General features: G+C 39.9%; 1 pseudogene; it reads right to left on the bottom strand.

The window, feature by feature from the left end:
• Positions 1–375: 375 nt before the first annotated feature.
• Positions 376–2,555, bottom strand: LOC113189887 (melanoma inhibitory activity protein 2-like; annotated as a pseudogene).
• Between the last annotated feature and the right edge of the window lie 22,943 nt (positions 2,556–25,498).

Genomic DNA, 25,498 nt, shown 5'->3' with positions numbered 1-25,498 from the left:
GTATAAAGCAACAGCCTTTGTTTGGAGTTTAAAACATCCCAACTGCAAGATTGCATATATAAAACTCTGTTGCTCATATAATAGTGGATTAATCAAATTAAATGTTATAGTCTCTAGAATAAGATAAAATAGAAATAATTTACTCATAAGATTCATATTTACAAATTACTATCCTAAAAATTATATTTCCGTTAAGCTTTAATTAGAGCAAAATATAATCACTTAATTAAAAGTAGTTACTTAAACTAAAAATGAGAGATAAATTACTTTTGAAGGCAATAAAAAGTATTGTCAGGTTTCTTGTTGTGTTTCTGGATGTTCAGTATCAGGCTCATTTGAAGGTGGAATCAACCCTGAAGGAACTCACTTCTACTTTCAGAATGCAAGAGTGGGAGGCAGGGGAAGAAATCCAGCTCTTGTGGGGACATAATGAGGAAAACACTGTGGTCCCATTGGGAATGGAGGAGGTGGTGAACCTGGTGGAAGATATTCCCAAGATGCTCCATACATGTTTCCTGGAGGAGGTGGAGGAAAAAATGGTCCTCTTCTCATGAACTGACCTCCTTGGATCCACTGGAAACAATGGACCTCTGATTGGAGGAAAAGGTGAGAAAGCAAAGCCAGATCCAGTTGCTTCATTCTCAGCAGGGAGAGATGAATCAGGCACATTGGAATCACCAAGATCGACTTTGGTATCATTTTTAAGAGATTCAGTATCTGAAGACTAGACCCATCCATTTTATCCAAAAGCAGCATAGTGGAAATTTTGAATTCTGCTGGTCCAGATAGTTTACCATAATTAGAATAACACCCATCTTGCCTTTGTAGAGGAAGCTGTGGATCAGAATATGGTTGGCCTGGTGGAGGGAGTATTATTCTATGGGTCTGTTGACATGGAGATGCCAGGGGCCCAGTGTCAGAAGGTGCTCTCTGAGGATCAGTTAACCTATCACAGTTTTATTCTCTTCTTTCATTGCTAGTCGGATGGTCCAGAGAATTCTCTGGGCCTGTTGAGCCTCTTCCTTCTCCCACTGGCACCAAAGGTGAGAGTATGAGTGGACCCTTGTTTTTCACATAAGAAGGTCTCATTTCACATGAAGGTTGACCCAATGGTGAGGGACCATTTGGGGAATGCTCTCTGCCAGAAGTTGTATTTGAAACATCAAGTGTAGAAGGATCTTTTTCTGCAAGTTTAAAATTGAACATCATTTCAGTTAATTTTTGTCTCTTGTGAGCATTTTGTTTCCTTAAATCTTCAAGGTATCTTTCAGCTCTCTGAGCTGCCAACTCATTACCATGTGCTTTTTTCTCATAGTACATAATACGCCCTTGATAAAAATGAATGGTTCTCTCCAATTCTTCTTCAAGATCTTTGGCTCGCTTTCCATAGGTCTCCAACAGTTTAGTAGTATGGTTGATCTTTTCTTTCACTTTGGAAAGTTTCTCCTCTTGCTCTTCTCCTATAATTACCTTTGGAATTCCATTACATTTTCTTGATATAGTTCCATCATGACTTTAAGTCTCCGCTGAAGATTCTGATTCTTACTTTCAAACTGTGTATTTTCTGTTTGCAAAGATACTTGTTCTCTCTTAAGATTTTTAATATGTTGTATAACATCTTTCTTTGTTTCAATTACTTCAGATAATAAAGTAAAAATTTTATTTCTTTCTCTTTCTAAGGTTTTAAAAGAGGTCTTTTACTTAGCAACATAAACCAGTTTCTTCAAAGCCCCTTTTGGCTGATCTTCTAAGTGAGCACCAATTTCTGATTCACTCTCCATTTCCAACTCCAAGTTACCATTATTTTTTAGGACTTCTGCAAGCACAGGAGCCCAATCTTTTATCAGCAGCAAGTGTTCAGTCAGAGACTTAATGTGATTTTCTTTCTCTTTGAACTTGTTCTGCATGTACATTATAGTGTTCAAATGTCATTTTCTGTTTATTGAGGCCATTCACTTTTTCTTTCCATGACTCAACTTCTTGTAAAAGCTCTTCCTGACTTTCCTGAAGTTGGAAACTTTCATTCAAAACCTGTTTTATTGCTACTGTAACTGCTTATTTATTCATTTTAAATATTCTCAATGTTGTTTTAGTTTGAGATTTGAGGAATTTTGATTCATCACCTAGGGACTTAATTCTTTTTAATATATCCACCATCAATTCATCCTGTTGAAAATGTTTAGTTTTCTCTTCTTTTAGCTTTTTTTTTAGAAAGAGTATTTCATCCTCAAGTTTAGATAGAGACCTATCCAGGTTTTCATATATTGTCTCCAAATTTTCTGCTTTTATCAACTTCTTCTCTAAAATGGCATCCTTTAAAGATGACTCTAAGCCTTCGTAGTCTTTTTGAACAAGACTAACTTTTTCAAGTAGTTCACATTTTTCTTCAATTAGTCCAGAAAGCTTTGGAGCAAGCTTTTCTTCTCTTCTCGTGTAATGCCTGCTTCTCACAGACTGATAGCTTCTCCACAAAACAAGAGAACAACAAAAAATCCAATAGCTGTACATATCACTAACTCCCATGGACAGCCATAAGGACTAGGGTGTGTTTCCATGTCTCAGACAATGCACACCACAACCCTGCTTACTTCTTCCAGGACCATTCCCAAGTAGGGCTGAGTGGGAGCTGTTGCCCCTTCATCATGCTAAGGCTACTTTGTCTATTCCCTCCACAACCACACCATGCCCAGCCAAACCAAAGCAGGCTGTGGTCACTCTGGCCTTTGGTTAGGAACAAACCTGCACCAGGCAACAGAGCAGACCATTGTGAACCATCAGGTGGTGGTGGGGCTGTGGGAATGGGCATGAGGAGCCCTGGTCATGGGCTCCCAGGGGCCTAGTACACTCACACTGCCTGTCAGATGAGTCTTGGCCCCTTTACTATGCTGTGCATCCTGAAGCAACACAGGTTCAAACCTGTTTCAATCAAGCCAGAGAGGAGTCTTCTCCAGGCCACCCACCCATTGGTTTGGTTTAGGCCAGGCCAAGGCAGAACTTCTATACAGTCATAACATCACCCTGTTTGATGTCACTAAAATTCTAAAGCTCTGTCAAATTTTTATAGAGCTAATACATCATATATTTATATTTGTATCACTGGCCTTTGTGTTTTAATGACTCCTTCCTTTCCCTTCCATCCTGTCCCCTATCTTTTTCCTTCCTTTTTTCTTTTTCCCTTTCCTTTTCTTGCAATGTTGGTGGTTATATTTCAAGGCCTAGTACATGCTGGGCAAGCACTCTAGCATTGAGCTGCAGCTCCAGGCCTGCTGACATTTTCTATAGAAGCCATGTGAATTATTGCCATAGAAAAACTTTCATATCAGGCTATTTTAAAAGTAATTTTAGAAGAGTTGCAAGCATGGGCACAGATCAGTTTTGATAAGTTATTTTTAAAGAAGGAACTTAAAATTTGTGTTGGTTTTCATGTCAGTTTTTGTAGACTACTATTCATTTAAGAGTGATCAAAATCTTTTTTCTGATGTTCTTTTTATTTCTCATGTAATATAAATGCATCTAAGCAAGCTGGTCATTATAAGTATACAGCAATGAGAAGGATAAGATAAGTGAGATTTTGCATCAAAAAAAACTGAATAAAATGTTGTGTGGATTTCTCAAACAGAGACAGGGGACACCAGGGTATTCAATAGGAAGCAGTGTTTATTTGTGTGTGTCCAGCCTCAGTGAATTCTTATCCAAAGGCTGAGCATTTAGTGTAGGTGGAGATCCCTTATATATTCTGGTTAGTTTCCTTTTACATACTAGACTTTGTCTTCATATAAGGTAATACTCATTCCTGTTTGGGCATTCTATTTCTATACTACAAAATAGCAAAAATGTTTAAAACTGCTTTCTGGGGGGCTCACAATGATACAGATGGCATCATATTCTCTTTCCTTTGTTCTGAGAAATCTGTACCACAAAATGTAGCTTAGTGGTAAAGCACCCCTGGCTTCTTTTCCCAATACCAAACCAAACCAATGTCAGTTGCACTTCATTTAGGGCAGAGAATTTAGTATTATAATGAGTGAGAGTGATCAAAGTTTACCGTAGGTCACTTAGAAGAGAAGCTGTGTATCTTTGACTAGTTTAAGCTCGTTCTTTCAAGCCTTTTCTAAATAGCAATTTCTGAAACAAACAACTTGAAGTGAAATTAGCAGTGAGCAGCTCAAGTATTCAATCACAAGTGCAATCACAAGTGTTTTTAAGTTCCTGCCTGGAAGCTGACCACTTTGCAGACTGTTTTCTGGTGGGGAGAAAAGTCTGAAGGGGGCAGAACTTGACATCTGGATCCATTATGGGATCCCCTTCTTCTTAGGCTATTCTAACCAACTCCGTGGCATCACCTCTAGTATGTAGGATGCAGAGAGTTTGAATGGCTTTCAATCTAGAGTGTTGAGCCCTGATCCCAGGCCATCACCTAACTCCACATCCCTGGGTTTTGGCTGCTTTCTGGGGCACCTTAAGGCTGTAGTTTGGAGGATTTCACTTCCATCCCACCTCTATGCCTTTCAGTTCACTGAGGGCTTTGATTGCAGCACCTGGAATTGGGAAGGAATTTCTCCAGGCAGAAGATTCAACCTTCCTAGCAGGCTGTCTTGACCTTGACTCTACAGAAGACAGTGCCCTGAGGCTACCCAGTAGACCACATTTGGGCTGTAATTTATGTGTTTGGATCTTAGCAATTGTTGCCAGGCAGGCATTTCTCCCTTGTGCCCAGGATCTCCCTCCCTGACACAGTAGTTACTCTTTGATGGAGGCTGAAGGCTATCTAGGTGCCAGCCACTCACTTTTCTCAATTCCTCTGCCCACTGGTATCAGAATCAGCTTTCTCTCTCACAGCCCATTGCTTAAGGCTCAGCTGACCCAGGAGGCTTTAAATGCTAATTGTGTGGGATTGGGTGGAGCCTTTGTTTGGAGAGGAATCACCTGCATGTTTTCTTCTAGACCATCTTGATAGTGGGGTTGTGATGGATGCAGTCAGGAATTCCTTTAAATCAGCTGTCATTTGTGGCTAGAGATGGACCCATAAGCCTGTAGTCCTGGGCTAGAGAGGAGAAAGCATATTTGGGCATATTGGACAGGAGAGAAACTGCTGGTTAGGAGTACAAATGATGTGGGGAATCTTGAAAACGCCTCTGAAGGCCTTTCTGGGACACTTGGTGAGGGGTGCCAAGAGGAGAGGCAGGGCTCCTGACCCACCAGCTCATGAACCATCACTGCTCAATATCCATAGATTAAAAAACACATCTTCATGCATTAGGTGACTGCCAAGTGGTGACTGAAACACAGAAGGCCAGAGCAGTTCAGGTCTTGGTGGGAAGGTTTCACGATCCGACAGTTATATCAGGCTTGCTGGCCACTTGCTGGCTACTCACTGGTATGAATCAGGAGGAGGTAGCTAAGTTCTCTAGGCCCTCTAGAGAATCCATGGAAGAATCCAAAAGAAAATGACTCAGTTTTAATGCCTATCATGTGTGTGGGATGCAAAGGCACCCTATTACAATGCTAAGGACAGAAAATATGCTTAATTTATGTACTTCCCTTGGAACTAGAACCCATAGCATGTGCTGTGGTTCAAATATCTGTGCCCTCAGGAAACTGGAGAGTGCCTTAACCCACAACCACCCTCATCTGGGAGTTTTCTGTATTTTAAGGGCAGAGATTCCACAGACCTTGCTGAATACTCAGAGCAACTCTGAGCACTGCACTGGCATGGAACAGATACAATATTGAGTCAGAAATGTTTAAATAAGTAGAAATGTGGGTGGGAATTATCTCTTTGTGAGCCAAGATACTTACTAGGGTTAATCTGAGCAAGAGGTGATTAAACAAAGATCAAAGCAGGAGTGGTAAGCTCTGTTTTTGCCCAGGATTGGCAGCCAGACAGACAGGAAGGGGGCCTCACTCAGGAGCATGACCCATAGGGATGAGGACAAGGATCTTATGCATAAAGAAGAACATACACTTTTCCAGTGATTTGTCCCTCCATTCAAAAGGGAACAGTTAAGTGGCCCAGAGTTGCTTTTGCCAGGAACAGAAGGGACATGTCTAATATGAAAGAGTATTTTTAATTTAGGTAAAGAGGTAGGGTGCTGGTAGAAAAGAGGAACTATGCTGGGAACTGCAGGGTGACACAGATAACCAAAAAAGGCCCAAGATATTGGGTGCTGTTCCTTTTTTTTTTTTTTAATTCTAAAGTGAAAGCACTGTGGTCCAAGGATCAGTGGTATCTACGAGCTGCACTCCAACCGCTTAGCATCCTGCAGAAGCCAAAAAATCTCCACCCCTCTTTGCTCTCTCCTCTGAGATTGCTCTTTATAAGCAAGATGTGAGCCTGGAATCTCCCAGGGCTGTGTTTTAAACTCATGGAGAAAAGTTGCTCTAGATAGATGCCAGCACATACCAAGATAAGTTATGCAAAAGAGAGAAAGATAAATATCTGGTGGTCTAGGGACCCAGCCCAGCCTGAACTTCCCAACCAGAGGGCTAACAAACTCCTTTTGTATGTATGAACCCTTTTGATATGGTAATGTGGTATTTTCCCCATTAGGAGACTTGATAAAGAAAAATGAACAGTAAATACAGGCAAGAGAAAAAAACAAGTCCTCACATTTAAACATATACAAAAGACATACACAGATGCTTACATTACCGCCATGTAGCCGAGGCCCTAGAAGACCTGACAATTAAAATGCCCAGACAGAAATTCCTAGACTGCAGCTATAAATCAGGGGCAGAATAGATGAGAAAACCTGGTGAACAGACATGCTCACCTTCTGCGTCATGGGCCTCTACCATAGCACCTCTGTGTTAACTAAGGAGAGTTGCTACAATGTTCAAAGTCACCTCCCACAACCTGGTACACAGATCAAAGCAACCTCAGAGCACAGAGATCATGGGGTATGCTTCTAAAATACATAGGCCATAGACACAATTAGGGAGTCCAATTACTATCACATTTATTCTTTGCTTACCTGGTCTTACAATGAATGCTTAATCTTGGGCAGTACATGACAGAGAACACAGCAATTAGAGAAGCAGAATTTGGATTTTAGCTGGGAGCATAAATTCTCCTAGGACAGTTTCAAGTCAGTTGTTCTATTTTTTGTTGTTGTTGTTGTTGTTGTTGTTGTTGTTAAAGCTGTCTGCTCAACACAGCATCTTATAAATGTGCAGTATTGTTTATATACACAAACGTTAAATGGGGATAGCAGGTACTGGTATTTTGTGCATTTGAGATTTACAACTTTATTTATACACGCATAAAGTATCTAGTTGTGATTCAGAAGCTCCTGTTTTTACAGAATATAAAATCTTTTTCTATGTATGCATAATACTTGTAGTTGCTCAGGAATGAATGCAGTTAGTGTGATATGAATGTTCTCATATTCCAAGGCATCTCTACAGCCCTTTCATAATGTTTACCTTGCAAAAATTCCATTCTATCACCCTGCAAGCATTTCTACCCTGTGCAGACATTCGTGGCTCTGAGACACACTTATGTACATGCAGCATCACAGACCCAACCCCCAGCCAGGTCTCCTTTCTTACCATGGAGCCAAGCTTTCAGTTCCAGCTCAGACTCTTCTCTTTCAGCTTCATTCAAAATTCATGAAAGCATGAAAATGGAGTCTCAGATGCAGAACAATGAAACTTATTTTCTTTTTTCAAAAACAGATCTCTCCCTTTTTGGTAGTATATTTTGTACTCCTGCTGATTTGAACTGGTATCAGAATCAGCAGCAGATTCTTAATTCAGATAAAGCTTTTAAAAAGGGATCTGAGGGTATGAAATAAAGGAAAAATTACTGGAGAAAAGTCACAGACACCTTGTGCCTAAATAGAAGTTCTCTGTTAATTTTTGATGCTCACCCATGCAGAACATTGCAAATTAGTGGCTTGGTCCAAATTTCCATGTTCAATAATTTGTTCAGTAAAACAAGAAAGAAAGCTCTTAAAAATAAAATTAATCTGAAGAACTGTACCCTAAGATGTAAACTTGAATGACATTTTGGAAAGATTATATTAGATCATTTATAAAAATAAATTCCTGTGCTATAGAATACTATTTTATACACACCCCCCAATCACATTCTGGAATATGCACATGAAAGAGTCTCAGGGTGTTCTTTAGCCCTGGCCTCCCTGTGGCTTGGCCAGCCCTGGCGTGTGACAGGCTCTTCTGTATTTATTTTCACAGAAAAATCAAACATGGTGGATGTAACTTTCAACAGAACTCGTTTCAAGATGAGAAAATTCCTCCAGAAAACTTAAAAAAACTTGCTGAATCTCATATGTGACCCAGCTAGTTTTCTTATATTTAAAAACAATTAATATTCTCAACTGGGTTTTTTGGTTAGGAATACAGTGTTTTATTTCCATTTGAATATTTGCATAATTCTCAAATAATGATGCCTAAAATATTTTGATATTAACACAGATTATAAAATCTGTGGCATATCAAACATAAAAACTGCCACTGATGAGAGTTTTAATTATGAATAATTGTAAGTTGACTTTCTGCAATAATAGGTTTGGCGCTATAAAAAAACTTTGAAACATAGAAAAGTTTCTAACAATCCTAAAGCAGCAAGTTCTGATTTTTCTGGATCATGTTCTAGCAAAGGCTACAGAAACACTGCAAATTTTTGTTTCATTTATTTATTTATTTATTTTTTTTTGGTATTTATTTCCTCCTTTCAATTTTGTTGCTTCTGCTCATAGTTTTGTCATTTTTCTTTCCATTTTCCATGACTTAGGTGAATTTTTCTCCTGATTTTCTGGTATGTTCAGGGAGGAATTTAGGTTGTTGAGTTGAGAACATTCTTTACATTTAGCATAAGCATTTAGTACCATAAATCTTCCTCTTAGCCCTAAATTTAATAAGCTGTGTTTTCCTTCTTATTCAGTGCTATGATTTTTTATTTACTTCTTCTAGACCTCCTCTTCTACACATGGATTTTTTTTTATAAGTGTATATTTAAATTTTCACATATTTGGAGATTTCTTGTTGTCCTCTGTTGATTTCTTCTTTGATTTCTTGAGAGTGAGAGAACACATTCTGTATGAGTTCCTTTTTTTAGATGTGTCAAGCTTTGTTTTATGGTCCAGGATGTGGTCTCCCTTGGGGAATATCAAGGGTACTTGAGAAAAGTGAGCATTGTGCTGTTGTTGGGGAGAGTGTCAACTGGATCCTGTTGCATAATAGTGTTGTTCACATCTTCCGTGTCCTTTTTCATTTTCTGTCTAGCTGTTCTGTCAGTAGCTGGTAGAGTTCATTGACACCTCCACTTCAGTTGTGGATTTCCTGTCTTCTCTTTAGCACCACCAGTTATTGTTGCATGCATTCTAAGGGGCTGGTGCATGGTGCATACATATAAAGTATCATTACATCTTCCTGGCAGATTGACATTATTCTTTCCCTTTCCCAATTTTTTTTTGATTTAAATGTTTATCAGATACTAAATTACCACTCCACCTGCTCCTTCTGTTTCTCCTCCTCTTCCACCACCCCAGTTTCTTCTTCTTCTTCTTCTTTTTTATAATGATAGATGGTATATTTTTTGCCATCAGTTTACTTTCAACATATTGAGGCTATGGAATTAAAATTGGGTTTCCTTTTCATTCTTTTTCTCTGTTATTCCAATTGCATAGTCTCTGTTTTCTTACTTCTCCCTTCTCCACTCTACTCTTGAACTGATCCAGGTTTCTTTGAGATTATCTTTTTTAGTTTCATGATTCCCACTGGTTCTTTCCTGCTACTTATGGTATCTCACAGTTTTTGTATTTTCTTCTTTCACACCCATTTCTAATTGTTTAATGTTTGTTTTATGGTGGCTGCTCCTAATTTCTTTCACATAAGGCAGACATCTGGCTCATCTTGTGTTGACATCAGTTGTTCAATTTTTTCTCATTTAGGCTTTGAATTTTGAGGGTCCTAATATGATGGTGATTTCTATTTTGTCCTGTATATGAGTTGCCTACTATGTTAAGTGACTCTGGGTCCTATTGAAATCTTTTCTTGTAGTGGGAAGACACCCTGTTGTGACTTAGCATGTCGTCTTGGCCTATTTTGTGGACTTTGGCTCCAAAGATGACTTAATTCTAAGAGCCTTTATGCCATCTTTGTGTTCTGCTTTGTTTCTCATGTTACTGAGACTCTCACTGGTCCCCATTGGTCTCTGCTGGTTCTTACTGAAAAGGTAAAGAAGATTTCTCCACACCATAATGGCAGATATCTTTTAGAAGGGAGGGATGTATTGTGATCCCCTTACAGTGTCCCTCAGGGGGTCAAGTGTCACTGGTAGAAGAGAACTCTCAGGCTAAGAGAGACCACGGGGCTTCCTATTCTGGACTGTTTTCTGCGTTCCCCAGTCAAGCACCACCACTTTTGCACTGTGCAAGTCTGCTATCGTTTCTATGACAAACGACTTCACAGTGTGTTGAAACAATACAATTTCTCGCTGCAGGTAGGAGGGGGACTGTGAACACCAGCAGAGCCGGCCCAAAGCCTGCTGAGGGGCGGAACCGGCCCCTCCCCCAGTGCCTGCAAGCGAGGCGAACCTGCAAGCCACGGGCGGGCGGGTCAGGACCAGCAACCAGCCAAGTGACAGCAGCTACACGCGCCGGCGGGGAACGCAGACCGGACCCACAAGGACAGGTCCGGCAGATGGCTGGGGGCTAGGCCCGTCCCCTCCCCCAGTGTCTGCAGGTAGGCGGGGGACTGTGAACACCAGCAGAGCGGGCCCAAAGCCTGCTGAGGGGCGGAACCGGCCCCTCCCCCAGTGCCTGCAAGCTAGGCCAACCTGCAACCCATCGGGAGGTTAGGCCCAGCAACCTATGGAGTGACACAGGTGCCCCTGGCGCCTGCTGGGTAGGTGGACCTTTGACCGACCAGCAAAGCAGACCTAGGGCCTGCCAGCATGGTAGACGGATCACACTAATTGGAGGAGGATCACAGCCACTACCTGCCCTGCAAGGGTGATTTTTCAACTATACAAGAGCAATATAAATAAATAGAGGGGGAAAATATCAAAGACACAACAATTTCACCAAGCAGAAAGAAACGCCAGCAGTATGAAACGACAAGGAAAGAAAGGACCACAGGCAATGCAGGTCAACTCAACTTTAGAAGAGGTAATAGCTGCAACAGATGGAATGTCAGATAGAGAGCTCAGGACATACATGCTTCAGATGATCTGGAATCTCAAGGAAGACATGAGACAGCAAAATCAGACAATGAAAGATCACATTGACAAACAAATCCAGGAAGTAAAAGATCAATTTCACAGGGAGATAGAGGTAATAAAAAACAAACAAATAGAAATACTAGAAATGCAGGAAACAATAAACCAACTTAAAAACTCAATTGAGAATACTACCAGCAGAGTGGATCACTTAGAAGATAGAACATCAGACAATGAAGACAGAGTATTTCAACTTGAAAAGAACATAGATAGCTCAGCAAGTCTACTAAGAAACCATGAGCAGAACATTCAAGAGCTATGGGATAATATCAAAAGACCAAACTTAAGAGTCATTGGGATACAGGAAGGCACAGGGCTCCAAACCAAAGGATTAAGCAATCTATTCAGTGAAATAATACAAGAAAACTTCCCAGACTTGAAGAATGAGACAGAATCCCAAATCCTAGAAGCCTACAGGACGCCGAATGTGCAAAATCATAAGAGATCCACACCTAGACACATTATAATGAAGATGTCCAACATACAGAATAAGGAGAGAATTTTAAAAGCTACAAGGGAAAGGAAGCAGATTACATTTAGGGGTAAACCAATCAGAATAACAGCTGATCTCTCAACACAGACTCTAAAAGCTAGAAGATCCTGGAATAACATATTTCAAACGCTTAAAGAAAATGGATTCCAACCAAGAATCTTGTATCCGGCGAAATTAAGCTTCAGGTTAGAAGATGAAATTAAAACCTTCCACAATAAACAAAAGTTAAAAGAATTCGCAGCTAGAAAACCATCTCTTCAAAAAATCCTTGGCAAAACATTACAGGAAGAGGAAATGGAAAATAACATTGAAAACCAACAATGGGAGGTAGGACAGTAAAGGGGGGAAAGTAGTCAAAGAGGATAACAAATCAGGTTTAGTAACATCAATAAACAAACATGGATAGAAGAACAAACCATATCTCAATAATAACCCTAAATGTTAATGGCTTAAACTCACCAATTAAGAGACACAGGCTAGTAGAATGGATCAAAAAACAAGACCCAATAATATGCTGTCTACAGGAGACGCATTTGATAGGAAAAGATATACATAGACTGAAGGTGAAAGGTTGGGAAAAATCATATCACTCATATGGACCGCGGAAACAAGCAGGAGTGTCCATACTCATATTTAATAAAATAGATTTCAAGCCAAAGCTAATCAAAAGGGACAAAGAAGGACACTTCATACTGCTCAAGGGAACCATACACCAACAAGACATAACAATCATAAATATATATGCCCCAAATAATGGTGCAGCTGTGTTCATCAAGCAAACTCTTCTCAAGTTCAAGAGTCTAAAGACCACCATACAATAATCATGGGAGACTTCAACACACCTCCCTCACCACTGGACAGATCTTCCAAACAAAAGTTAAATAAGGAAACTATAGAACTCAATAACACAATTAACAACCTAGACTTAATTGACATATATAGACTATACCACCCAACATCAAGTAGCTACACTTTTTTCTCAGCAGCACATGGAACCTTCTCAAAAATAGACCATATACTATGTCACAGGGCAACTCTTAGACAATACAAAGAGGTAGAGATAATACCATGCATCTTGTCTGATCATAATGGAATGAAACTGAAAATCAATGATAAAAGAAGAAAGGAAAAATCAAACATCACCTGGAGAATGAACAATAGGTTGCTGAGTGATCAATGGGTTTTAGAAGACATCAAGGAGGAAATTAAAAAATTCCTAGAGTTAAATGAAAACACAGACACAACATATCGGAATCTATGGGACACATTGAAAGCAGTTCTAAGAGGAAAATTCATTGCTTGGAGTTCATTCCTCAAAAAAAGAAAAAACCAACAAATAAATGATCTCATACTTCATCTCAAAATCCTAGAAAAAGAAGAGCAAAACAACAGCAAAAGAAGTAGAAGGCAAGAAATAATTAAAATCAGAGCTGAAATTAATGAAATTGAAACAAAAGAAACAATTGAAAAAATTGACAAAACTAAAAGCTGGTTCTTTGAAAAAATAAATAAAATTGACAGACCCTTGGCCATGCTAACGAAGAGAAGAAGAGAGAGAACCCAAATTACTAGCATACAGGATGAAAAAGGCAATATCACAACAGACACTTCAGAAATACAGAAGATAATCAGAAATTACTTTGAATCCTTATACTCCAATAAAATAGAAGATAGTGAAGGCATAGATAAATTCCTTGAGTCTTATGATCTGCCCAGATTGAGCCAGGAGGATATAGACAACCTAAACAGACTAATAACAATAGAGGAAATAGAAGAAACCATCAAAAGACTACCAACTAAGAAAAGCCCAGGACCGGATGGGTATACAGCAGAGTTTTACAAAACCTTTAAAGAGGAACTAACACCAATACTTTTCAAGCTATTTCAGGAAATAGAAAAAGAGGGAGAACTTCCAAATTCGTTCTACGAGGCCAACATCACCCTGATTCCGAAACCAGACAAAGACATTTCAAAGAAAGAAAACTACAGACCAATATCTCTAATGAACCTTGATGCAAAAATCCTCAATAAAATTCTGGCGAATCGGATTCAAATACATATCAAAAAAATTATACACCATGATCAAGTAGGATTCATCCCTGGTATGCAAGGTTGGTTCAATATACGGAAATCAATAAATGTTATCCACCACATCAATAGACTTAAAAATAAGAACCATATGATCATCTCGATAGATGCAGAAAAAGCTTTCGACAAAGTACAGCATCCCTTTATGTTCAAAACTCTAGAAAAATTAGGGATAACTGGATCATACCTCAACATTGTAAAAGCAATCTATGATAAGCCACAGGCCAGCATCATTCTGAATGGAGAAAAATTGAAGGCATTCCCTCTAAGATCTGGTACAAGACAGGGATGCCCTCTCTCACCACTTCTGTTCAACATAGTCCTCGAAACACTGGCCAGAGCAATTAGGCAGACGAAAGAAATTAAAGGCATAAAAATAGGAAAAGAAGAACTTAAATTATCACTATTTGCAGATGATATGATTCTATACCTAGCAGACCCAAAAGGGTCTACAAAGAAGCTATTAGAGCTAATAAATGAATTCAGCAAAGTGGCAGGATATAAGATCAACACGCATAAATCAAAGGCATTCCTGTATATCAGCGACAAATCCTCTGAAACGGAAATGAGGACAACTACTCCATTCACAATATCCCCCCAAAAAATAAAATACTTGGGAATCAACCTAACAAAAGAGGTGAAAGATTTATACAATGAAAATTACAGAACCCTAAAGAAAGACATAGAAGAAGACCTTAGAAGATGGAAAAATATACCCTGCTGATGGATAGGCAGAACTAACATCATCAAAATGGCGATATTACCAAAAGTCCTATATAAGTTCAATGCAATGCCAATCAAAATCCCAACAGCATATCTTGTAGAAATCGATAAAAGAATCATGAAATTCATATGGAATAATAAAAGACCCAGAATAGCAAAAACAATACTAAGCAGGAAGTGTGAATCAGGCGGTATAGCGATACCAGACTTCAAACTATACTACAGAGCAATAGTAACAAAAACAGCATGGTACTGGTACCAAAACAGGCGGGTGGACCAATGGTACAGAATAGAGGACACAGTAACCAATCCACAAAACTACAACTATCTTATTTTTGATAAAGGGGCTAAAAGCATGCAATGGAGGAAGGATAACATCTTCAACAAATGGTGCTGGGAAAACTGGAAATCCATTTGCACCAAAATGAATCTGAATCCCTATCTCTCGCCGTGCACAAAAGTTAACTCAAAATGGATCAAGGAGCTTGATATTAAATCAGAGACATGGCATCTGATAGAAGAAAAAGTTGGTTATGATTTACACACTGTGGGATCGGGCTCCAAATTCCTCAATAGGACACCCATAGCGCTAGAGTTAACAAATAGAATCAACAAATGGGACTTACTCAAACTAAAAAGTTTTTTCTCAGCAAAAGAAACAATAAGAGAGATAAACAGGGAGCCTACATCCTGGGAACAAATCTTTACTCCACACACTTCAGATAGAGCCCTAATAACCAGAATATACAAAGAACTCAAAAAATTAGACAATAAGATAACAAATAACCCAATCAATAAATGGGCCAAGGACCTGAACAGACACTTCTCAGAGGAGGACATACAATCAATCAACAAGTACATGAAAAAATGCTCACCATCGCTAGCAGTCAGAGAAATGCAAATCAAATCTACCCTAAGATACCATCTCACTCCAGTAAGACTGGCAGCCATTAGGAAGTCAAACAACAATAAGTGCTGGAGAGGATGCGGGGAAAAGGGCACTCTTGTTCATTGCTGGTGGGACTGCAAATTGGTGCAGCCAATTTGGAAAGCAGTATGGAGATTTCTTGGAAAGCTGGGAATGGAACCACCATTTGACCCAGCTATTCCCCTTCTCGGTCTATTCCCTAAAGCCCTAACAAGAGCATGCTACAGGGACACTGCTACATCGATGTTCATAGCAGCACAATTCACGATAGCAAGACTGTGGAACCAGCCTAGATGCCCTTCAATAGATGAATGGATAAAAAAAATGTGGCATTTATATACTATGGAGTATTACTCTGCATTAAAAAATGACAAAATCATAGAATTTGGAGGGAAATGGATGGCATTAGAGCAGATTATGCTAAGTGAAGCTAGTCAATCTTTAAAAAACAAATACCAAATGACTCCTTTGATATAAGGGGAGTAAACAAGGACAGGGTAGGGACGAAGAGCTTGAGAAGAAGATTTACATTAAACAGGGATGAGAGGTGGGAGGGAAAGGGAGTGAGAAGGGAAATTGCATGGAAATGGAAGGCGATCCTCAGGGTTATACAAAATGTCATATAAGAGGAAAGGAGGGGCAAGACAAGATAATACAAATGGAAGAAATGATTTACAGTAGAAGGGGTAGAGAGAGAAAAGGGGAGGGGAGGGGAGGGGAGGGGGGATAGTAGAGAATAGGACAGACAGCAGAATACATCAGACACTAGAAAGGCAATATGTCAATCAATGGAAGGGAAACTGATGTGATACAGCAATTTGTATACGGGGTAAAAGCGGGAGTTCATAATCCACGTGAATCAACCGTGTAATATGATGTATTAAGAACTATGTAATGTTATGAACGACCAATAAAAAAAAAAAAAGAAAATAGAAGGGAGACCAGTAGAAGTAGAGGAGGACCAGTACAGTGGGGTATAGGGATTAGAGTGAGACATGAGGGGAGGGAAAATAATGTACTGGGGGAAAAAAACTTGATCAAATTATTTGCATGTATGAATACATCACAATAAATCCCTTTATTATGACTAATTATAATGCACCAATTTAAAAAAATTCTAAAAATGTTTCCTTTAAGAACTGAAAGCACCTGTCAGTCTCAACACAAATGAAGTAAAAGAACAATTAAAATGATGTGAGATTATGTCCTAAAAGAGAAACCAGAATTACTTTAATAAAATATATTAGTGATTAAAAAAAAAAAACAATACAATTTCTCTCACTTTTCTGAAAGTAAGAAGACTGAAATTGGTCTCACTGGGCTAAAATCAAGGCCTCGGTTCCTTCTTAGTCCCCTAGGGTAGACTTCATTTTCTTGCTTTTCCAGGTTCTAGAAGCTGCCTGGTTCCTTGACTAGGCCAGCATTGGATGCTCAAGTCTCTCTCATGCTGCGTCTCTGACTGGACTCACTCTCTCCCACTAATAAGAACACTGATGACAACACCAAGCTCATGTGGGCAATCCAGGATAATCTCAGCCTGTTAAGTCAGCAATTTAACAATCTTAATGCTATCTACTTAAAGCTATATACTTCTTTAATTTTGCCTGCAATATCACTTGGTGTATTCACTGGTTCCAAGGTGTCTTCATCTATGCTGTGGTGACACAAAAAGATACCACAGACTGGGTGATTTATACTGAACAGAAACTTATTTGGCTCACAATTCTGCAGACTGGGAGGTTCAAGATCAAGGGCCATGGTGAGTGAAGGCTTTCTCACTGCTGGAAAGCATCATCACATGAGTGAGAGGGGGAAAGGTGCCAAAAGCTGCTTTATAATGACTCCGCCTTGGCAGTGAGAGCATGCACCCACCCTGCAGAGCCTGTGACCAAGCCCCATGCTTAGGTTCCAGTGGTTGGTACTGTCCCATCAGGGATTTTCAAAACATGAACTGTGGGGACACTTTAAACCACAGAACCAGGATTAAGACATGGACATCTCTGGGGTGAGTTATTTTGCCTACATATACATCATCACCCTCTCCAAGCACCTCTTTCCCCTTTGGTGGTCTGGCACCTGTAGAATATAAGAATTTGACCATTATCATTAATCTTGATGGTAGCAAGCCCTAGCCAGTATTCTGCTATGTGGAGAAAACATAAAATAGCAACTACTTATTTTAGAAGTAAAACATAAATGACAGAAAAAAATGAAATCCTATAAATTTTATTTATTTATCTCTAAATTATAAATCCCTAGTTTTAACACCCCCATGAAAAACACTATTTAGGGTTATTGTTTTAACATAGGTTATGGAAAAATTTCGTGGCATGAAAACTTTAAAAATACCACTTATACTGGAAGATAAGTTTTATATTTTCTGTTACCTGGTATACTGTCTACTAACATTTCAAGAAGAGATCTTGAAATGTTATATTGCATCATTATATTTTACTGCATTTGATCTAATAAATTCCTTGTTACCAGCAGTTCTGATAAATTTAAAAAGTTTTTAAAACATTGTTGGTCAATATTAAATGTGTCTTAAATTTACCCTGCCTTGGAAAACAGGCCCAGCAGCTCATTTTGCATAGCTGCTTGCAAAGAAGACATAATTCACCTTTATCTTTCACTTAAGTACAAAGTATTTAATTGTATTAAATGCAAGTTTTATTTGAACCCTCTAATTGTGGGTTCTGGTAAATCTAATGCCAGTACACTATTCTGTGTCTTGCCTCAGCATGGCTAGCAACACTCTTGATGTGCAAAAAGACTTAAAGATACACTAAGAAAAAGATGAGGGTTAGAAAAATAGCCAGATTGTAAGTTGGAAACAGAAAGTTGCAAAGTGCCTATTTAAGCAAGAGGATCTAAGCTGGGTGCTTTGTGGCATCCTGATATTCAAGGGATCAAAACATTTTGGAGGGGAATTTAAGTTCATTCAGTTTAGGTATCCAGGCAGGCACATCAGAAACTCTGATAATCTGAGGACTAAATGCTAGGCAGGGGGATTTGAAGGAACTGGGGTTTCAGGGCACCCAGCCCTTCCTTGAGGAAGCAGCCACAGACCCCAAGATACCGGGGGTGATCCATGCTGGTGGGGGTTGCACACAGTGGGTCACCAGGGGGTTCTGGGCCTCCTCAAAGGTCAAGAAAATGTCCATTGAGATATTTAAAGCCATTGCAGAACCTTTAAGCCAATGCTTACATAACAAGCATTTGGCACCCAAACCAATGTTCAGCTCCAGAAGAAAAACTCTGGGCTACTAAGATCTTTTATTTGTAGAAATATTTATTAAGTAATGTGGAGCTCCACAGTCCCAGAGAGAAAATGTTTGACTTCAAAAATCCCGAACTCCACAACACTTCACCTTTGTGAGGCCTCCTACCTCTCAGCTCTAAGGGAAAATCCAGACAATCCCCTCTTCCCAACAAGGAAATGACATTCCCACAACATAAACATCATAATGCCACCAAACATCAAAATTCCAACAAGCTCTTCTTTATCCACACTGAATCTGTGATCTTGAAATATGTTCTGGTAGATATGTTATGGATCGTGAAATGGCGAACACTGCTCTGAAAGGTGGGCCTTTCTTGTGAAAATGGGGCTCAAAAAGTATATTGACTTCTGTGCTAAGAGATGCTGAAAGGCTCCGTGGAGCAAATATGGGGAAGCAGCAAGTCCAGCAGCACCTGCTGCAGGCTGCTGGCCAGTGCACACTGTATGCAAGTGAGAGGCCCGAGGCTGGGCAGCTGTTCTGGAGCTGGCCCCACAGGCTCAGCCTCCTCAGGCTGTACCTCCAGGCTCACAAAGTAGAGGGGAACCCCTCTCTTTGCCCACCTACCACACTCTCCTTGTGGGTCTACCCACCTGTAAGGACAGCTGTGATGCCCACTCTGGCTGTTACTCTCTAACCAGGGAGAGCGAAGCCCCTCTTCCTCCACAGAGGTGAACACTGCCTCAGGACAAAAATAAAGTTGTCTCCAAGAGAAGATGGGGCTGTTGGGGGCTTGGTAACTCATTAATTTTTCTTGGTTTGTGCATTTTTATCAGATTAAGATTAAATATTCTTTGGTTGCACAAAAACTACCCATGATCAATTCAGCCCACTCGGTGGGGGGCCTTCCTTTGCCAGGGCTTCCCTTATCATCTATGTGAACTGTTTCTTCCACACCAGCAACATTTATGTACAAGATCAGGGCCCATACAAGGACAAAAAGAGCCCAGCCAAACCCAGTTTTCAAGAGAAGTGTCAATGCGATTGACAGGCATTGTGAAATACATTAAATATTGACATTGTCTAAATAAATGCTGTCAGTCCATGCACAAACACTCTAAAAAATTGCACTAGGCACATATGATTAGGGTATTTATAAAAGTGTTAATTCACATCCACTGCAGACTTGCACTGGGCAATCAGACACAAGACAAAAGTTGTTCATTGGACAGGAATCCTTGTTCCCCTTTGTTGGTGCTTCACTCTGGTGCCTGCTTCCTCCACACCTTGTAAAGTTCTTCACTGGAGTTCATAGTGGAAAGAGGACCCCATATAAGATGGCCCCCCACACACCTGACTTATCCCTGCCCCTTGCAAAGACCATTTGAGTGGAAGTGCCTTGGCGGTGACAAGTGCAGCCCCTGAGTCAGGGAGGACTGGTTTATATTCTGACCCTGACACTTGGTAGGTATGAAAGGCATCTTTTAGGCAAATCCAAATTTTGCATCCAAAATATGTGGAAAGCTGCTGTCCCATTGGGCTGTTGGAAGGATATTTGAGACACTAGATGGACAGGCTCTACCACATGGCCACCTCTGAAATGTGTTTTTCAGCTAATATCACTATTCTTTATAAAAAAAAAAAGTCACATTGAATTTTTTCAAATAGTAGCAATTATTATTAAAAATAAGTTTTACTCTGCAATGTTGCTGTGAACTTCTGAAGAAAGAGGACAGACTTTGTTGTAAATGCTGGTCCCAGCACAGCATTGTTCATGGAAATGGGGTTTAAAGTGTACTGGAAGCATTGGAATAAAAAATAAAAACAAAAAAATAGCATATACTTTACATGATGCCTTTAAAATTAGTGAGCTGGCCTAGAGAGTGCATGTACTTATCTAATCAAAATATATGCAAAATTTTAAAAGTAGTCGGACCTCAAACTAACCTAATGTGACACTTGGACTATTGCAGAATTGGAAAATTGTTATTTTTTCATCATCAAAACGTAATGCTCATATTCTCTCACTTGCTTTCTCTCCTCCCTGCAACTGCCTCTTCTCAAACCAAGTGGCAAAATAAAGATTTGAAAGTGCCCACTGATGGGGACACAGTTACCTCCTTTGTCAATCTATGCTTTTCTGCAGATTCACAGTCTCTCAAGTTTGTTTACAAAATCCTACACTTGTTTTCTCTGGATTAACAACAGCTTTCCCTTTGGTGTCTTGCCTTGTGGTGTTCCCGTTAGATTTAGCAACTGGGTCTCTGCAGAGAAGAGCCCAAACTCATGGCATTCCTAGTGTGCTTGGTATAAATGCACTTTCAGTGGCCAATTTTGGGGAAACCCCAATAGCTGACAAATCACTCTGAACCCTTGCTGCACTATGTGTTCTCAGTGGTAGTTGGGCTCTTTTACTTCTCTCTACCTCTCTGGCTGCTACTCTTACAGCATCAGAGTCAGCACATCTGCAACCACATCTGAATCAGAAGTTGGGAGGAGAAATGGGCTGGTAAATGAATGAAAGGTGGCAGACTGGTCCACATGTCTGGGAGAGCTTACAGACACTGAAGAAAAATGTAGCTATATGTCTTTTGTGTGTGGCAATATATGAGAGAAGCCAGAGGAGGGAAAAATATGTGTGTGTGTGTGTGTGTGTGTGTGTGTGTGTGTGTGTATGTAATATATATATGTAGTATTTTGCTATCTCCACACTAAAACAACTGCATAAGTAATGTAAGCACTGCTAAGTCACCAGGGGACCAATTATTAATCTCTATGTTTCTATTAACACAAAAGAAAAGGAAATTGTTTTACCTCAAAATGTTACCCCAAGGAAGTCATTTATTAATTTGAGGTTTTCATTTCCTCTCCTCTGATATTCCAGTCGTCATTTTCCCAGTAATTAAGCAAAGACAAAACTTTCCTTAGAACTGAAAACTATATCAAGACTCAGAGGTTTCCTTACCCACAGCAGAAAGTCATATGGAAACATTCCTGTTTATTACAACCTGGTTTCTTGAGACAAAGATGGAATTTTTTGTTCTTGAAATTTGTGGGATTAACAGAAAATGGATATGATTTCAATACCTGGTAGATGCAAAAGTCTATGCCAGTTACAATTAGTGGAAAGTAGGAGAAAGTCTTAGAAAGCCCAGAGAGCAGAAATTTAAGATATTATTCCAGCATGAAATGGGAGTAGTCTCCAGTAAGTGTCAATGTGCTTTACCCAGGAAAGCAGAAGCTGTTAAGATGAGAATCAGTCTGTAGATATAAAGAGAAGTGAGAGTTGAGGTGAGGTGATAGTTTGATCAGTTTGATGGTGTGATCATTCCACAGTGTATGTGTATTAACATCACCACATTGTACACCTTAAACACCATAAACCCTTTTTATTTGGCAATTATCCCTGGAATAAGAAAAGCAAAAACATGTTTTAGAAGCATTAGTATTTTAAACACAATGCCTGGGAGCTCCAATCTGCAGTGTCTATAGCATCCTGACCTTCAGGAGGGAGCAATATAACTGCAGAGAGGCAGGCAAGGCCCTTTAACCCACTGACCTCTCTTAACCTACTTGTTAGCCTGGCTATATACAGGCCCAAAGGGTCTCTGATCAGTGCCTCTGGGAAGGGGTGTCAAAGGTCAGAGGCACGTTCCCTCATCATCATTATTCTCAATTATTCTTCATTCAAAGCCACTTTCTCCTTCATTTTGAGGAAGGGCTCCTAAAATGACTTTCAGGACTCTGAAGGGTGATGACCCATCCAACCCTGACTTTCCTCTCCACCTGGATCCCAGAATCTCCCAGACCAAAGATGACAATATGCAGTACGAACTGAAAAGAGAAACACAGCAAGGAACACAGGGTCTACTGGCACACACACAATCTGCTTGAGCCCAGCAGCAGCCCTGCTCCTTTGCTGGGCTCCCAGGTAACAGGGCAGAGCAGGTCAATGCATGGCCTTTGCCATCCAAGTAGAGCTTCTACAGTCACTAGCCCTGGAAGCTGAGGCAATATCCAATTCTAGAAGCTTTAATTTCCTCAGCTGGATAAGAAGGATAATAATAGTTTCTAGTTCATAATTCATGCAGAAGGTGAAATAGAATGAATCATGTGTGTAAATCTCAAAATAAATGTTCAATACTTTTTAACTATTAATATGATAATTTTAGCATATTTTAAAATCTTTACTTAGAGATAAATATATGGTCATAGTATGAAATTTGGTATATAAGGAAAAGTGTAGATAGAAGAAATTTCTGGTCATCTCCCCAGCTCCAGCTCTGCACTGTTAAACTTTACGAGTATTGCTAGTATTGCTCTTCTTTTATCTGGGCAGAGATGTGTGTGTGTGTGTGTGTGTGTGTGTGTGTGTGTGTGTGTGTGTGTGTGTGTATGACATTGTGGATTAAACCAAGGACCACTGAGCTACATGCCTGGCCCTTTTCATTATTTATTTTGAGATAGGGTTTTATAACAAAGCTTTCCTGGAGGTAGCACTCCTTCTGCTTTAGCCTGCTGAGTAACAGGGCTTACAGATATGCACCACCACACCCAGCATTCTTATGATTATGATCATCTTACAATCATAAGAACACCATTCACTTTCCATCAATTAGTTTATGAACCCTGAGCTCAAAACCTGATGTAATGTATTTCTAATCTTCACAGAAATTCTGTGAGGTACTATGGTCCCCACTTATAGAAGAGGAAACTGAGGCAAAACTAAGGGATTAAGAGGCTAGACAATGGGCCCCAAGCTGCACAGCCAGTAGCTTCTGAGCAGAGTACTTCCTGAAGTTTTCTGAGTAGGAAGCCCAGGCTCTGCACATATAGATAAGCTGTGAGGGTCGCCTCAACTGCTGCCTTTCTCTCACCATTCTCAACTCTACCAAAGGAAGAGAACTGCCGGTGATAAGGATGTCAGAATCATCCACATCATGGTCCTTGTCTTTGCCCAATCTTATCCTCTCCCAGGGTTGCTTCAGACCTGAGCAGTCACCTCTTCTCACTTTCATCAAAGCCCTGTGACCCTGTCAAATTTGAAGTAGAATCTACCAGTTACTACCCTCTATCCCAGATGGGAAGGTGCTTTTCTGAAATTCCCCTGCAGAGATAAAAAAAAGAAAGCTTTGCCTCTAATTACTCTTGGCCTTTTCTTCTCCTTCTCCTTCTCCTTCTCCTTCTTCTTCTTCTTCTTACAGTTAGCTTAAAATAAAACATGAAGAAAAACCTTTAGTTCCACTATTCAACTACAATAGTGAATTTTCAAGCTGTAGGTTAACTGACTTCATGTTTATTGAACTGTATCAGTGATAAAAGTTCAAGCACTCATTTCTGGCCCCAGGCCCCAATGTGGGGCAGTTATTCAAACACAATTGAATTATGTTCCCAGGGAACTCCTTCCTGCTGAGGGCCACTAATGATTCAAAGGTAAGAAAGATTTATTTTCCCCAAGTCCATTAGGAGAACAAGCCATTCACCCAACAGTACAATGCAGCTTGGAGATGGAGACTGTGTCTCATTTATGCCTGAAGAAAATAATAATGATGATTGTTCCCATTTAATACACATTCATGTTTCAGACTCTGAGCTGGATCCTTTTCTTAAGATTATCACATTTCATCTTTTCACAACCTATGGAAAGAGAACTGTTAAACCCTATTTTACAGAAAAGTAAAATGGATTCAGAGATTAGTAAGTCGCAAGGCTGAATTCACACCAAAAAGCACCTGCTCCTCTGCCAAGCCTGAGCTCTGCACAAATTATATTACAAATAATTGGTACATCAATCAGACAATAATGAATGAACAAAAAGCTAGCTAATGATATATTAACCCATGATGTATTAGTGGCCCTAGAACTCTGCAGAAAAGGTGAGGTCCATCCTTGAGGACATATGAGGCTCTTTCAATGGCAAGACTCAGCCCTGGCTTTTCCTGCCTGGAGTGTATGGAGTACACAACATAATAAACTGCTTCAGATTGTCTGAGCTCCTCCATCTGATGGGGAGGGGGAGCTTTGGTGAACCACAACAACTACCTTGGGTTGTCCTCACAGTTCATTTGAAAAGTGAGGCAGGTCTAAAGATCCAGGCAGACCCAATAAAGGCTGACTTCTGATCCATGTAGAAGAAAGCTCCCTTCATAGACTAAATGCAATATGGAACAGGGGGGGGCATACCAGCTCTATTCACAGCCACCTGACACCAAGATCCAGAAGTCATCCATACCCTGATATGCTTTATGGTTTCTGTGCCTGGCAAATAATCCTTTTTTTCTACCCTCCCCACCATAAAAGACTTTAGGTCTGGCAACCTATTTAGTTCAGACCAGGGCCCAACTTTCCTTTGCTACAAATTAGAGGGGCATCTCAGGTGTAACTTGGAGAGAAACAAACTGAAACTCTGGGCATTCCCATAGCAGTCTGGTAGGAGAAGGATTCCAGGAAAGGATCAGGGAGATGGAATCATGACATAGTGCAGCAAAGGTGCATAATGTCTGCTAATGTTACAGCACATTAAATGAAGTTGTAAAATAGTAGGTTAAAGTTAGGCTATAACACAAGAAGTATGAAAAGCAAGGTGCCATTTTTCAAACAAATTAGTTCATTATATGAAGTATAAGGTTTAGGCTGATTTAGCATGTTGGTCTCCAATGAGGCTGCTGTCCCCCACCCCCCACATCTTTCAAAGTTCACCCCAATGAGCATGAACTCCAGTTTACTAATACCTATTCTTGATTGAGTCCTTAATATACTTCAGGCCCACAAACATGATTTCTTATCCTTCCACCAGTTCT

Source organism: Urocitellus parryii, chromosome 9 (assembly GCF_045843805.1).
Source record: "Urocitellus parryii isolate mUroPar1 chromosome 9, mUroPar1.hap1, whole genome shotgun sequence".
Classification (NCBI taxonomy): Eukaryota; Metazoa; Chordata; class Mammalia; order Rodentia; family Sciuridae; genus Urocitellus; species Urocitellus parryii.
Note: the sequence above shows the minus strand (reverse complement) of the source record. Positions and strands in the feature narration are given on the sequence as shown.